Source organism: Colias philodice, chromosome 8 (genome assembly GCF_061535455.1).
Source record: "Colias philodice isolate Cphi_HAF_F1 chromosome 8, ilColPhil1 Martin Lab GWU primary, whole genome shotgun sequence".
Lineage (NCBI taxonomy): Eukaryota > Metazoa > Arthropoda > Insecta > Lepidoptera > Pieridae > Colias > Colias philodice.
The window spans coordinates 6,099,998-6,116,199 of record NC_143093.1 but is presented as its reverse complement, the minus strand read 5'-3'; the positions used below and the strand labels follow the sequence as shown (position 1 = coordinate 6,116,199).

Here is a 16,202-nt window from a genome sequence, read left to right as displayed (position 1 = left end):
AAAACTAATCAACACGCTATTATTTATATTTTTTACTTCGAACGATATCAATGATGTTTTCTAAGTAACTAATAAGACTACAAAAAATTGACCTATACTACATTTATTAGCATCGTTTGTAGGTAAAATAGGCTGAAAAAAAGTAAGGTTTTTTTTAAAGCGGGTTCCAGCGTGACGGAGCTGATTTTTCAAACTTAAAATGTCTTTATGTATCATACATTGCACTTGTAAGATAATACATACACACACATATTAAGAAAAAACACTATTTTTAACGTTCATGATATTTTTGATGTCATTTTTGTTATTTAAACTAGTTAAAAAACAGTTTAAAAAAGTTCTGTCTTGGACGTCCGTGTGTCTGTATGTGCGGATCCTTTTTCTTGTTAACACGATAGCGACCGAAATACTTTACTAATCGAGTCTTTTTTTTTCTCTTACGCTTGAGTACCTATGCTCAGGAATAGAACCCTTTCATTTTTCAGGGTCTGATTCGATGTGGTTTAATTGTTATTAAATAAACAAAAAAAAATATCCACTGTTCTCCATAATTTTAGTATATCTATATATATTCTTTATTTACACCATATACATAAAAAAATACATAAAATAATAATTAATAAATATTTATTAAAAAAAAAATTATGAGGCGTGCACTTTTGGATTTTCCAAATTATTTATAAATTCTCAACCTCATTCAATAAAGTTAAAAAGAATAAATGGGTATTTGAATATTGTGTATAGATACATTGCATTGTGCAAATGTACAACTAATAAATTATTCTTATCTTAACAAAATGTTTGTGCAAAATATCCTTTATCACCGGTTTCCTACGATCCGTATTTCTATTTACTTTCAAATCGATGATATAGGACGGCTGGACGGACCATCTATTTGTCTTGCCAGGTAGAAAAATCCGTAGCCGCTACAAAAAAGGACACACCATGTTTTGTTCGACCGCATCCCGAGGACTCCTTTTCATTGAGATTTTGGTATTTTTTGTCAACAGCTGACGAATTGAACTAACCAGATGGCTTGGAACTGGTAAATATTCTTTACAATGTCTCTTTAATAATAAACTTTGAGCGTTATTTAAACGTTTTCGCTCGTGGTCGGTTTAAAAGAATTGTGCTGAATTAATTTGTTTGAAAGTGGAGTTTTAAACACACGAGAGAGAGCAATTTAAATTTGATTATACTTTTGTATTTTTAGGTTAAAGTACTCTCTTTGAAAAATATAATTTGAGCATTTTTGTCCGTAGGTTCATCCATTCGGTTGATTTAGCAATAAGACTGAATGGCCTTTAGTTTGTAAAATTGTGTTTTTGTTTTTATACTTTAGTTTTGTCATTGCCATTTAGTTTACTAATCCCATTTACAATTCATAAACATAAATAAAAATATAATGTAGTATTGATTGCATTTAAAGAAAATAATGCACATTTCATAGGGATTATAAAGAGTTAGATCTCGACATTTATACTTTTCTAAAAGTTATAAAATATATAACATTTACATTTCTTCTATGAAACCGAAATGAAGCGAGACCGAGTCGCTTGTATATGAACCTATTTTCCCTTGTAACATTGTAATAAAACTGTCGTATAAAGTTTATCAAACAATTACATATATAAAACCACAGGCGCTAGACATATTTAATAAGCCGTATATTTTAACCAATTATACAGTGCAAACAAATACAAATTGTTCTAAAAATTTTTCATTTCATATCAGTAGGTACTAATTTACACTTTCATTGTTGGCTCAGAAAAATATTCATAGAACTATGTCACAATTGTTGATTTTAAGTAATTTATAACCAGACCAAGGAGCAAAAAATAAATAAACAAATACATAATAATAAGGTGTAGTGAACCAAATTCCATTTTGCAAATATTTTTGAAGCAATTCATTAAGACTTTTAAAGCCAGCTCAACTGCAAAATTTTCTATTTCATACGACACAATTTTCATAATAATAGTTAAGTACTGTTTTCAGGGTCGTCCATTTAAAATGTTGCCTACTTGCATCGTTTTGCTTGATTGAAGCTGCCCTAGATGTTTTAGATTAGAGGCGCATTAAATGTATGAAACATGTCAAGGTATATTACATATTAACATGCATTATGTTTACATTTCAAGGTAAGTTTGGGATTTATATTCAGACTTTGTGGTTGGACATTTGTCCTTTTAAGCAATTAGCGATCATTTTAAAAACCTACCTACATTATAACGTTGTTTATAAAAGAAATTTGCAGTATAACAGAAATTACTCTTGCGTTAATATTTTTTTTATGGATACTAAACGTTTGAACTTATAAGCAACATAATAAATCAATCATACAAAACCCATAGACACGATATCTCCTATAGGTTACATCCTGACAGTTTTCAGATAAAATTTAAACACTCAAACAACAACGCGATCCGTTCTAAGCTCCATTAGCGACAAACTCTTTAATCGTGCACTTACATTATTTCAAATTCAGGTCACGTTACGTACGAATTTTACCTGAAATGCGGTTCTAGTAATTTTATTTAAGTGATGGAGGCGATGCGACGTTGCCCGTTCGGATATTCGCCCAATCCAATTTGACATAGCGCTCGCGGCGTGATGAAAAATTTTCCTTACAAATTTTGACGGTAATCCCCGTCGTCACTGTCTTTATTAATCATATTATCTCTTGCTAAGGTTTCTCGAATTGTTAATTCATGCATATTTTATTTAATAAACAGTATATATTATATTTACACGCGTATAACACACACAGTCTAATCAAATTACGTCACTTTTCAGCCATTCAATCCATCCATAATATGAATCTTATAAAAAATAGGTATACTTAAGTATTGCAATATTCACCACTAAAAGTAACAGAATGTACACATAATAAGAACATTGAATACATCACGTAACACATAATGAAAAGTTTATTATATTTACCAGAACAAAGCATTAACAGCTTATAAATAAGTGCCCATTTTATAGGAACAAAGCTCCATTGAGGCTAAAAGCGTAGCATGTATAATACCTTTGCAAGCAATTGGGGCTTTAGTGAAAAAAGTAGCCAACTCGGCCCAGGGGATTATCGTGGTGCTATTAATCATCCAGAAGGTATTGACGCTCCGCCTGTGGTGGCTCAGGGCTCCGGCTTTAATCCCTGGATTATATACTACGTTAATTATTATTGTACAGACTTTAATTACTATTAGTCATTTACAACGTTCGCTAATGGTGAGCTGGTGGATTATTTACGAAATATGGTGTTGAAATTTGTTCGCAGAATATTGATGCGATAAGTTCATTAATGTCAATAAAGATTGAAAACTTTATTCCTCTCTTAATGTGTCTATACAACCTACTTGCAAATTCTTACTTCTCATTAGCAATTATAGTCCGGGATACATCGCCCATTTTTGCAAGTGATTACTATCAAGCTAATTTTTCGTGAGTAGCTTTATTTTGATGAGATGCCCAATAATTTCATGTACGAAACTCTCGATTGTGGTAGCTTACAGAGGTAACAAGGATAAAAAAATTTTGATTTGACGGTTCTCAAATATTTATTACGCAATTTGTAGGACAATATGTCTGTTGAATTATATAAGTATTAAATAAGTGAAAATAAAAAAATCAGCTGGTTAGTAATCATTTATGATGACTTCGTTATCGATACACATTGGAAAGGGGGACTCTTTGATCAAACCATAGATTTTGTAGGACAAATATTTTTTCGAATAATTTAGATAATTATCTTGAGATTGAACAAAAAAAAAGATTCAGTTAGTAATTAATATTTGAGAACCATCAAATCAAAATATTTTATCCTTGTTTCCTCTGGTAGCTACCACAATCGAGATTTTCGTACATGAAATTATTGGGCATCTCATCAAAATAAAGCTACTCACGAAAAATTAGCTTGATAGTAATCACTTGCAAAAATGGGCGATGTATCCCGGACTATTATGCTGTGAAGGTATTATTTAATGCAATAAGGTGTAATAAATGTTTCAAGAAATGAAATGCAAACTGATTGAAATTTCAATAAGAAAGAGAATATTAAAAAATATGTCATTTAGAGACTAAACTATAACTACGCATACCACATAAGAATCTCACTCAGAACACTACATCCAAATACCTATGCATCATTAAATTACTTATTACAACAATAAAGAACAGTAACGAGGCGTGATACATTTAGAAACATATGAGACGGAATAAGACGTCAGTTTACACTTTACATTATTAATTATACCTATAATATTCGCTAAAATCGAGTGCTTGAATTTGCATATAAATACATCCATTTACGCCAACATTATTATCTCATATGTACAACTACTGTTATTACATAGTTTTGCGTGTAATCGAATATCTAGATTGTAATAGGAGTAAATGAATAGCGGCAGAAAGCGTATCTAAAACAAATGATTATCCTCATTAAACAAGAAGTGTCTTATTCAACTCGCATTTTTTAAAGATTTCAAAAAAACAAGTAATTATTAAAACCTATTATTAAATCTTATTAAAAGTACCTATCAGAAGATTTTTATTGTATTTTACTGTTTTTGTATTTTAAGTCTAAGAGAGACATTCTTATTAAACGATGTACTTACATATTGTTATTTAGATGGTGTTAACAAAAAATCAGACCACTATTTATAAAATGATTCCTACGCAACAAAAAAGATCGTGCAGCAAAATAATTTTCAAATATCATTTACGCGTAATAGACAAGCCACTTACAGTAATTGACCATCGTAATGAGTACAAAGCGTTCGATTATAATTGTATAACAATAATCCATTGAACCGATAGCCGGGAAAAAAACAACCTTGCTTGTGGGTCGTTGGAGCATGACATCCTGACAGTCGCTGTCATGGTGTGGATTGGGGCCGCCACTTCCCAACGGATGATACGACCCTATCTTTATAAATAAATAGTTAAATACACTCTTAGTGAATTACGAAACCCATGAGCTGTTTCCCGATATGGCAAAAGTTACATCTTTATGATGGTTTTAAATTTTAATAATCAACGTACTGTTTCGATAAAATAACACTAGTCACTACCCTAGCCAAATTTATTCTTCTAAAGGTTATCCACCTTTTGCATTATAGAATTATCATTAGAATGTAGATCAAAATAAGTAATGCAGTTTTTACTCTTTCGTTCAGAAAAAGCTTCAACAATATAACTATTAAAATGTACAAAGGATAAAAACATTCATCCGGGTTCATTTATACCAACCAGTCGGGCTGGATAAGTATTGTAATAGACACCATTTTATCATAAAACGTTCAAAGCATTTAGACCCTTATCTCATCATAATATCAAGGATTATTTTACTTTGTACCGTAACCGTTCAATTACAACCTTAACATTACATGCCTGATTCTAATGTGGTTCAAGGTGCATTAGCATGTGGTACGTTAGCGTGTACATCGAAATACCTTCGCATGTTAGCATTGTAATCGAATATTTTGAAGTATTTAGATCGACGAATACATAGCAATTAATTTGTAAGTCTATAGGTAGATTGTAATATGCTTCAGCTATTGTAATATATTAGTGTAATGTTGCTGAAGGTATACCTTATATTGCAATATTAATCAGTTGATATATTTAATCTAGACTGGAGTTTTCGCTGGTACTTCTTATAGGGAAGTCTATTTTTATAAAGACAGAAGAATTAAACCACACAAATTGGCGATATGAGCTATTAAATAATAACACAGTTACCTTTATTCCTTGTGTGATAAATGATAATGCACAAGGACACTGGCAAAATAAAAGGTATTATAAATCTACAAGATTATCACAAAAGTTTACTTTGAAAGAATATAAAGCATCTGCTTTACATTCATTCAAAGTAGACTTATACATTCGAATAATGGCGATTATGACCAGAATTACGAGAGCCTGAAAATGTTTATACGGATGACTTGTTTTACCTTGTAAAGAACTCAATATTCATCGTGACCTCCGTCGTGGGATACAACAATTAACATTGGCAGTGATCTTGAAACTTTTTCGGCCGTCTATATTACTGTCAATTATTATCTTTTTGTTTTTTTGTTCAACCAAATAACGTTATTACCTTTTGTTGGAAATATGTTCAGTGAACAGAAAATGATTTTTTCTATATTTTCCGCTTTAGTGGGCATTTGTTGTTGATTTTTTATGTTTCCGGTTTATGAATCTTTGATGAATAATAAAAGGACTCATAGACGTACCTACTCGTGTTGTTCCATCAGCTGGAAAGTAAACATGAGATAAATTTTAATGTCCTCGAATGAAATTACGATATAAAAATAATACGTCCCTTATCGTCATCGTCGTTCCAGCCTTTCAAGACTCCTCTACTGGACGTAAGCCTACCCTTTACATTTCGTTCCTTATCATATATTAAAGGGCATTTTTTTAAATGTTTACGTTTAAGGTATTTAAAAAGCAATTATTCTTCAACATTTTGATGAAATTTACTTGCATCCTTTTCACGGTGTAATTACACTTAATATGAATTATATGAAATAAAATGCAATACATTAAGAACTAGACAGTTTATTCTATTTATGTAACATATTATGGCCTCAAAACACACATTTATATTTCTTGCCAAAACAGACGAAACACTTATTTCGCAGTTCGTCGTTGTTTCTGACGATAACCAAAAACTTATTTAAGTTTACCACAGATCTTCAGTTTAATCTTTGCTAGCTTCGGGACATTTTATCGTATTGCCAAGATTGGCGGCAAATGTATTTTGGTGTTGAATTGAAATAGATTTCTATCGAAAATAAAATAAATAAATATGTAACAAGAAGTCTTAAATCTTTTTATAGTTTATTACATTATGGAGCTGGTGATATTCCATCCAAGTCTGTTCATTCATTTATTTTCACCACACATCGAACCACAGTAACCACAAGACAAACAGGGAAATGAAAGAAATTTACTGCTACGTAACAATTAAAGCCAGAAAGGTTTTATGTTCATGTGAATAACATCTTAATAGTTAATATTATATTGAAATAAGCCTTTCGGACAAACAACGTATTTTTAGGGGTTAATTAACAACCAACAGATATTATTGCATACAAGCAAGCTTTGCCCCCGAAGCTCCTTTTGCGTACACTTCGCTTGTTTTCAAAAGCGCCGCCCTACGCCCTAAATAACTTACAAGGTTCTATATATTTTAAGGAGTACTAGAATAGTATAATATTATCTGTGCTAGGAGTAAGTATATGAAGTATATTCAGCGGTTTAGGCATTAAAATGTAACAAATTGTCATACACAAAGTATTACGACGACTTACTTCCGCAATCCGCATATGAAAAATAATAACATGAATAACGTCTTATATAACAATCGCGATATAAAATTACCTTTGATTATGACAAATCACTTATAATTACGTGCGATAACTATTAAATAGCAGTGTCATATGCATAAGGTCATGTAAGCAATAATCGTAGGTACCTCGTGGTCCACTGCTCTAAAAGTACTGAGCAAGTTATAAACTCCGTGGGAACGTAGCGACCTTGCATTAGTATAAAGTATCGTAAAAAGCACACGTTTCTCGAATCCTATTGTATTAACATGTGACCTGAAATGACTTCTAAGTTCTACTATAGGAAATTGAAATGTACTGTATTCATAAGTCCGAATATGATGAACGATATAAAAATAAAACCGGAATTTATGTTAATGGAATGGCATGGCATTATTTTTGGCATGATGTTAATTACATCATGCCAAAAGAACTGCATAAATTTTTATGCAATGTTTAGAAATACAACTAAAATCGTGCATCTCTAGAGGTACATATTCTATACATATTCGAATAAATCCGGAATAGAATAGAATTCATACAAAGAATGATCTCCAATTACTATAGTCACATTTTATGACTTTTTCTTGTGTTTAACTGAAGCGAGGCGAAAACAGGTCGTCAGTATTACATTTGTGACAGTAAAGCCAGAATATGTTACAACAAATATGTATTTGTAAGAGCATTTGTAATGTTTGTATATTTAACTTTCACGGCATCAAAACGAAATTTGGTTTTTACTATAATTTGTAAATAGTAGATATTACATAATTATATTATACAACGTAAGTGTTACTTTTGAAGCAATTAAAAACATCATTATTACATTTTGTTATGTTATTGAAGTGAAACTTCTTTATCGGGGTTGGACAAAAATTTAGTGTAACATTTTTGCGTTACGCCGTACGCGTGACATTTTTGCGTTACACCGTACGCGTGACATTTTTGCGTTACGCCATACTCGACATTTTTAAGGTCATAAAGAAGTTTCACTTCTTACGTGTGTACTTTAGTACACGCATATATTTTTTTATATTATGCATATCTATGTATCTTCACCTATTTTTTATTCCATCAATAAAAACAAGGGGAAATAATGTAATAGGTACACTTTGAACTCTCGCATCAAAAGGTTTTATGACATCTGTGGCGACACTTGATTATAAAAGTTACAGCAATTTAAAAGCTTATTTTATCATTCTCTGGAGTTATTTCGCTTGGCATCCCGTCGGAAATACTTATACAATATGATTCCCGAATTTTCAACGAAACTTCGAACTATCCGAGCACGATTTTTGTATCCCTGTGAAACTTTTAACAATTTTCCGGGAACAGGTGGAATTTTATTATATTTTCAGTTTATTTTATTTTGACTCACTCATTTTAGCGATGCCTAAAGAAACATATTTTTGTGGTATTATACCTAATTAATAGGTACGCCTCATATATTTTAATAAGTAGATATTAAATATTGGACGTTAGAAGCGTAAACTTAAAGTAAATTAGTCGTGTGAAATATAATCATGTTATTAAAATATAACAATGCACTATGGTTAACTGTACTGAAGCGCATTTTAATTTATATGTAGCCCTGAGTTCTATTAGTAAATAGTAATAGATATGTATTCATTATCAACATGTAGTTTTTGTCAATTTAACTATGCCACTAAAAATATTAATAACAATTTCTTCGAATAATTACTATGCTTGCCGGATGATTGCTGATGTAACAATAACATGACGTATTTTATCACTATTTACATAATGCTTTCGCGAAAAGTACTCATTGGTCGAAACTACGCTTTTAACGATGTGATTATAACATATTACATATCTGTTGCCGCAACAAAATCGTGCGGAACGGAGCGTTGCGACTGCGTCATCGCGTCGTCACGTCGCGGCGCCGTGCGATTGGCCGCGGATTGACCCCACTGTCCTCTACTACTTCGACTCGCCACGCAACCGCTGAGCAGGACACTCCCTCACTAAAAATTAATCTACCAAACGCATTCTGTAATTTTAATCAATAAACTTTATACGCGCAAGTTTAATTGTCTTCTTCTTTCGTCGTCAACATTTTCTGGACCTTCGACACCGGATCACATCCTGGATTTTGGAGACGCAATCGGCAAGGAAGTCGCAAAATTACAGTGCAGTTTGGTAAGACGGCCAGCTAATTTATCCAACCCTGTAAAGCTTCATCTGAGTAATACTGTGCTTTGTATATTCCAGAGCTTTTGGTGTTGCTTGCCTCCTCACGTGCTTTTACGCAACCGAAGAATCTGCTTCACGTGGCACGTAAGTACTTGTAGCTTTTTACTTCAGTCATTATGTCTCTTTCTGAGCAAAAGGAGCTTAAGGATTTGAGGAAAAAAAGGGGGTTAATCAAATGTAGGTTAACGAATTTTAAGAAATATGTTTCGTCTTTTGAAAACGTAGATCTTGATACACATCAAAGGGCAGAACTAAAATTACGTATACCAGGTGCACAAAGTTTAATGAACGATTTCAACCAAGTACAAAGTAAAATCGAAGATCTTGTCCCGGAGTCAGAAACGGATAAACTCATAGAATCACGCGTAGAGTTTGAGAGGGAATATTATGTTGTCCTGGCGATGCTGGACTGCATGGTAAACCCAGATAATTCCGAGGATAGATCTAATAAATCCATTGACTGTTCCTTAGCGCACGACCATACGACCTGTAACAATTTTAATAACGATTCAGTAAAATTACCGACTATTTCTGTACCTAGCTTTGACGGTTCACATGAACACTGGGTAGAATTTCGCGACACGTTTTCATCCTTAATTCACAATTCGAAAACAATACCACCGGTTCAAAAATTCCATTATTTAAAGGCGAGTTTAAAAGGCGATGCCAAAATCGTTATAGAAAACGTTGAATTTTCATCCGAAAATTATCTGGTTGCATGGGAGCTTTTATTACACCGTTTTAATAACACGCGATTGATAGTGCAAAGTCACATTAAAGCAATATTTTCACTTCAAAACGTCTCAAGAGAATCGGCTATTCAATTACACAATTTAATTGATACAGTTTTAAAAAATTTACGTATTCTTAAAATCTTAGGAGAACCCACGGAATACTGGGACACTTTGATTATTTATATCGTAGTTTCAAAGTTAGATCCTACCACTGAACGCGAGTGGGAACAATTTAAAAACACATTTTATAAATTACATAAGGACAAAATTATTAAACTAAACGATTTATTAGAATTTATTAAAGAAAAAGCCGATTTATTAACTACACTATCCGTAAATCACAGTAAACCTAGTATTTCAAATAACTCAAATAAATTTTCTACTTACCAAAATAAAAATTCATCATCCAAAATTCATTGCAACATAGTTTCGGATAACAAACAATCTAAATCGCAATCCAATAAGTCGCGCAGCCATTACAAGTCATGTTTGCTATGTAGCGAAAGGCATCAGCTGTATTCATGCCAGAAGTTTCTCGACTTATCTCCGCAACATAGGGTTAATTTCATAAATGATAAAAACTTATGCATTAATTGTATGCGCCCAGGTCATTTAGTTGATACTTGTCTTTTTGGTCCGTGTAGAAAGTGTGAACAAAAGCACAATAGTTTACTTTGTGATGCAATTAAATTATCACCAATTAAACAAAATACAGTGACGTTAACTACGTACGAGCACCCCTCGCTTACTAATACGCATCCCGTTTCAGTGGTTTCAGTAGATAACGCACACATGCAACTTCAATGTAATAATCACGCACAAACCGTTATGCATACAAAGGATGACAATTCTTCGCAACAAATTGTCATATTGTCTACGGCGATAGTTGAAGTATATAATGAATCGGGTGAGTATTATTGCGCACGCGCAGTTCTAGATAGCGGAAGCGAGCGATCCTTTATAACGCAATCATTTGCAAATAAATTAAATATACGAATATTACAGTCCACTCAACATATTCACGGTGTAGGTAATTCTATTACGCAATGTTCGCAATCTTGTAACATTGAAATTAAATCGCGCGACGGGAGCTTCACTGCCCGTTTTCAATGTTTGATTTTGCCCCAAATTACATCAAAATTGCCTACAACCACGGTTAATTTAAATCAATTTAATATTCCTCACAATTTATTGTTAGCTGATCCCAATTTTTACGAAAGTCAACCTATTGATTTACTGATCGGTGCGGATTTATTTTGGGAATTAATAACTGAAGGAAAAATGCGCCTGAAAAGTGGTCCTTTCCTTCAAAACACCAAATTAGGTTGGATAGTGTCAGGTGCAATTAAATCTTTTCCGTATACTAGTAATAAAAAATTATCACATATTAATTGTAATTATTCGACATTATCCACGGAAGATGATTCACTCGATAAGTTAGTTAGGAATTTCTGGGAATTAGAAGAATTATCCGCGCCTAGCAATAAATTACAGCAATTATCGAGCGAAGATAATATTGCTTGTGAGGAACATTTTATTCGCACAACACGTCGACTTTCCGATGGTCGTTTCTGTGTTTCAATTCCGTTGAAACAATCACCTGAGTCATTAGGTAATACACGCGCACAAGCTGAACGTCGTTTTTACGCATTAGAGAAACGTCTTCAGCAAAATACTAATTATAAAAAGATGTATTCTGATTTTATACAGGAGTATATTAATTTAGGTCATATGAGTCTCGTCAATACGTATGGGAATCCGCACTATTTCCTACCGCATCATGGTGTGTTTAGGGAGCACGCCACCACAACTAAATTACGCGTAGTTTTTGATGCGAGTATGAAGTCTAGTTCCGGCGTATCATTAAACGACATACAAATGATTGGACCTGCTATTCAAGGTGATTTAATTTCTATTTTATTACGTTTTCGCGAGAATAGGTATGTTGCATGCGCTGACATTGAAAAATTTTACAGGCAATTGAATATTGCTGAAGATCAGCGTGACCTGCAGCTGATCTTGTGGCGGGATGATCCCTCAGAGCCGCTGAGGGTGTACCGACTCAACACCGTGACGTACGGAACGGCATCCGCACCGTATCTAAGTTGTAGATGTTTAAAGGAATTAGCCAAACACTCGAATATTCCGTATGTAGCCGATACTATTAATAATTGTTTTTACGTTGACGATCTCATAGTTGCATCGAATTCTATATCCGAATTAGAAAATATTTGTAAAGAAACTAGTAGTCTTTTAGAGTCAGCTTGTATTAAATTACGAAAATGGATTTTTAGTCATAATTTAAATTTAATTACGCCTAGCGTTAATGAATGGTAAACGCACGATCTATGTTTACATAAAACTTGTAACAATAAAACTTTAGGTATCGGATGGAATAGTCTCGATGATTATATTTATTATTTCACGCAAATTATACAAAAGAGTGAAGTAGTGACAAAACGTATTATTTTATCGTGCGCTTCACAAATATACGATCCGCTAGGATTATTAAGTCCGTTTATTACTATCGCAAAGCATTTATTACAAAGATGTTGGTTGTTAAAATTGACGTGGGATGAATCGGTTCCTAACGAAATTTCGCAAATATGGGATAAATTTATAAATGGATTATCTTTTCTTAGTAGTTTACGAATACCGCGTCACGTTATGTGCATTGATCCAGTGCGAACCGAACTACATATATTTACCGATGCTTCACAGGTCGCGTACGGAGCTTGCGCATACGCTCGTACGATCAATGCAACAGCTGATGTCACAGTGCGCTTGATATGTTCGAAGGGTAAGATCGCGCCGACTAAACCTACAACTATACCTAGATTAGAGTTGTGTGGTGCGTTGTTAGGTGCACGATTATATTATAAGCTTATTGGATCACTGCGTTCAAATTTTGATAAAATTGTATTTTGGACAGATTCAACTATCGTTTTAGGTTGGTTAGGTATGCCTATTAATTTATTAAAACCTTATGTTCAAAATAGGACGGCAGAGATTCACGAGCTGACCAAGGAACATCCATGGCGTCACGTCGCAGGCAAGGATAATCCAGCCGATTTAGTCTCACGCGGGCAAAGTCTAGAAGCGCTTAGCTCCTCATCTTTATGGTGGGAGGGTCCGTTATTTTTACATAATGTACATTTTGAATTGCCCGAATTAAAACATTCCAAATTAATTAATTCAGATTTGCCGGAAATTAAATCTACAAATATTTGTTGTCACATAAGTAATAATTTAAACGATAATTTAATTATTTTTTCTCGATTTTCACAATATAATAGACTTAAACGCGCAGCTGCTTATGTATTACGTTTTATTAATAACGCGCGAAATAAAACTAATAAGTGGACAGGTTTATTATCATTCGAGGAATTAAATCGTGCTGAATTAACGTTAGCAAAGTTGAGTCAACAGGAATCGTTTCCCGATATTTACTATGCGCTTAAAAATAATAAAAATATAACGAATATATCAGGCTACAATCAAATTTCTAAATTAAATGTATTTTTTGACGCAAATAATAATTTAATTCGTGTAGGTGGGCGTATTCAAAATTCGCCAAATTTTAGTTTTAATAAAAAATTTCCTATTTTAATCGCAGCTAATCATCATTTTTCACTTTTGCTTTTTCGGTTCGAGCATGAACGTTTACTCCACGCCGGGCCACAGCTTCTACTGTTTACGCTCAGAGAGATGTGGTGGCCGGTCGGCGGCAGAAACCTCGGTAGGAAGGTGGTACATTCGTGCATGCGCTGCGCACGACTGCAACCGACTACGGTCGCGCCTATAATGGGGAATCTACCGCAGGAGCGTCTGGACCCAGGTTATCCGTTTATACGTTGTGGTGTCGACTACGCTGGCCCAGTGTTCACGTTGAATCGCAAAGGCAGAGGTGCTAAGTTGCAAAAATCGTACATATGCTTATTTATATGTTTTGTTACACGCGCGGTTCACTTGGAACTTGTTAGCGATCTATCGTCGGAATCATATCTATTAGCTTTGAAACGTTTTATATCGCGGCGAGGTAAACCCGTGACTATCTTTTCTGACAATGGGAAGAATTTTGTCGGTCTCATGAATGAGTTCAAAAAATTTTTAGCTACCTGTTCTGATGAAATTAAAGCATATGCAACTTCGCAAAATATTAATTTTAAAATGATACCTTTTTACGCTAGTCATTTCGGGGGATTGTGGGAAGCTGGAGTAAAAAGCTGCAAGCACCATCTCAAACGTGTAGTAGGTAACGCACATCTAACGTTCGAGGAGTTTAGCACAGTATTGACCCAGGTTGAAGCTGTCCTGAACTCCCGTCCTTTGACCCATCTTTCCACAGATCCCAATGATTTCCTTCCACTTAGCCCTGCACATTTCCTGGTTGGTCGTCCGCTGACTGCACCTGTAACGGCTGAGCTGCTATACGACGTGCCTGAGCTTCGTCTCCCGAGGTTCCAGAGGGTGGAACAAATACGCCAGCACTTTTGGAATCGTTGGTCCAAAGAGTATGTCTCCGAGATGCAAACGCGAACCAGATGGCACCAGCACAAGGGGGAGCTCAAGGAGAACACGCTCGTTCTCATTAAGGACGACCGATTGCCGCCGTTGAAGTGGAGCTTGGGGCGCATCCACGCGACATATCCGGGGAAGGATGGAGTAGCACGAGTGGCCGACATTCGTACTGCAGACGGCATCGTGCGTCGGGCGTTCACTAAAATTTGTCCGCTTCCTTCACCAGATAGCTGATTCTTCGCTTCGTGGTCGACAGTTCGTTGGAACCAGCACGTTCCAAGGCCGGGAGCATGTTGCCGCAACAAAATCGTGCGGAACGGAGCGTTGCGACTGCGTCATCGCGTCGTCACGTCGCGGCGCCGTGCGATTGGCCGCGGATTGACCCCACTGTCCTCTACTACTTCGACTCGCCACGCAACCGCTGAGCAGGACACTCCCTCACTAAAAATTAATCTACCAAACGCATTCTGTAATTTTAATCAATAAACTTTATACGCGCAAGTTTAATTGTCTTCTTCTTTCGTCGTCAACATTTTCCTTAATTTTAATTTGTTGTTTATGAAGTAATACTATGCATATGCATAGTTTCAAGGCCTTTGCTTTATACATTCACATTATAAATAATAGCTACAGAACAAATATAACACTTCCTTATACATCTTGCTATTGAATGCGACATTCAAAAGCATAATTCACTTCAAGGTTTATTCAACGAACCGACCAACCATAAGTAATTTTGTTTGACAAGTCTACGCATTCAAATAAATACATGGACATCGTAGTCTATAAAGCCAATAATACTATTTACTTGTTGCCTTTTCAGTAGATAGGTACTTTAAAATAATTATTATAACAAAAGCTTGATTAATTTACGAATGATAGATAGTTAAATATAATTAGATTCCCTTACGTATTATGGCCCTATGCAGGTAACCATTTTCATAATCGTAAATGTTAATTAGTTGTTTAATTTATTGATTGATTAAAATTTCATCATAAAACTTTTATCCTTATTAATTTACTGGACTTTTGAACATTTTTACATGTAAAAAGGTACAAAATAAAATCGATAGTGTGCATGACTTAATTTAAAATATTTATTTAAAACTTGGTTTAATCGGCACGTTTATCGCTGAAACCGTAAAAATGGCCGACACTGATCTCCAAAAACCATTAAAGTCAGTACGAAATCCTATAAAATTTATGTCCATGTATGACGTCGTAAATGCGTCCTGGACGAAATGAAACGACTTAACCCATTGACCACCGAGCGGCCCGATCGGGCCGCGACACAATAGATTTTCTATTGTGTCTGTGATTCAGGGACTGAGGGATTAATAAAAACGCTGAAAACAGATTTTCTTGTATGTCTCTTTTTTGTAGCCTACCTCTTGTT

At 34.3% G+C, this 16,202-nt stretch overlaps 1 protein-coding gene and 1 long non-coding RNA gene across 2 annotated transcripts in view; both read right to left on the bottom strand.

Moving 5' to 3' along the window:
• The window catches only part of LOC149486570 (uncharacterized), a 75,849-nt gene that overhangs the window by 16,667 nt on the left and 42,980 nt on the right, over nt 1-16,202 (bottom strand). The gene's annotated exons all lie outside the window — the stretch shown is intronic.
• Nucleotides 9,818-11,538, bottom strand: LOC149486571 (uncharacterized). The gene is made up of 2 exons (XR_016315963.1): nt 10,673-11,538; nt 9,818-10,038 (listed from the first exon to the last, which is right to left on the bottom strand). It is a non-coding gene; the product is annotated as an uncharacterized LOC149486571 (long non-coding RNA).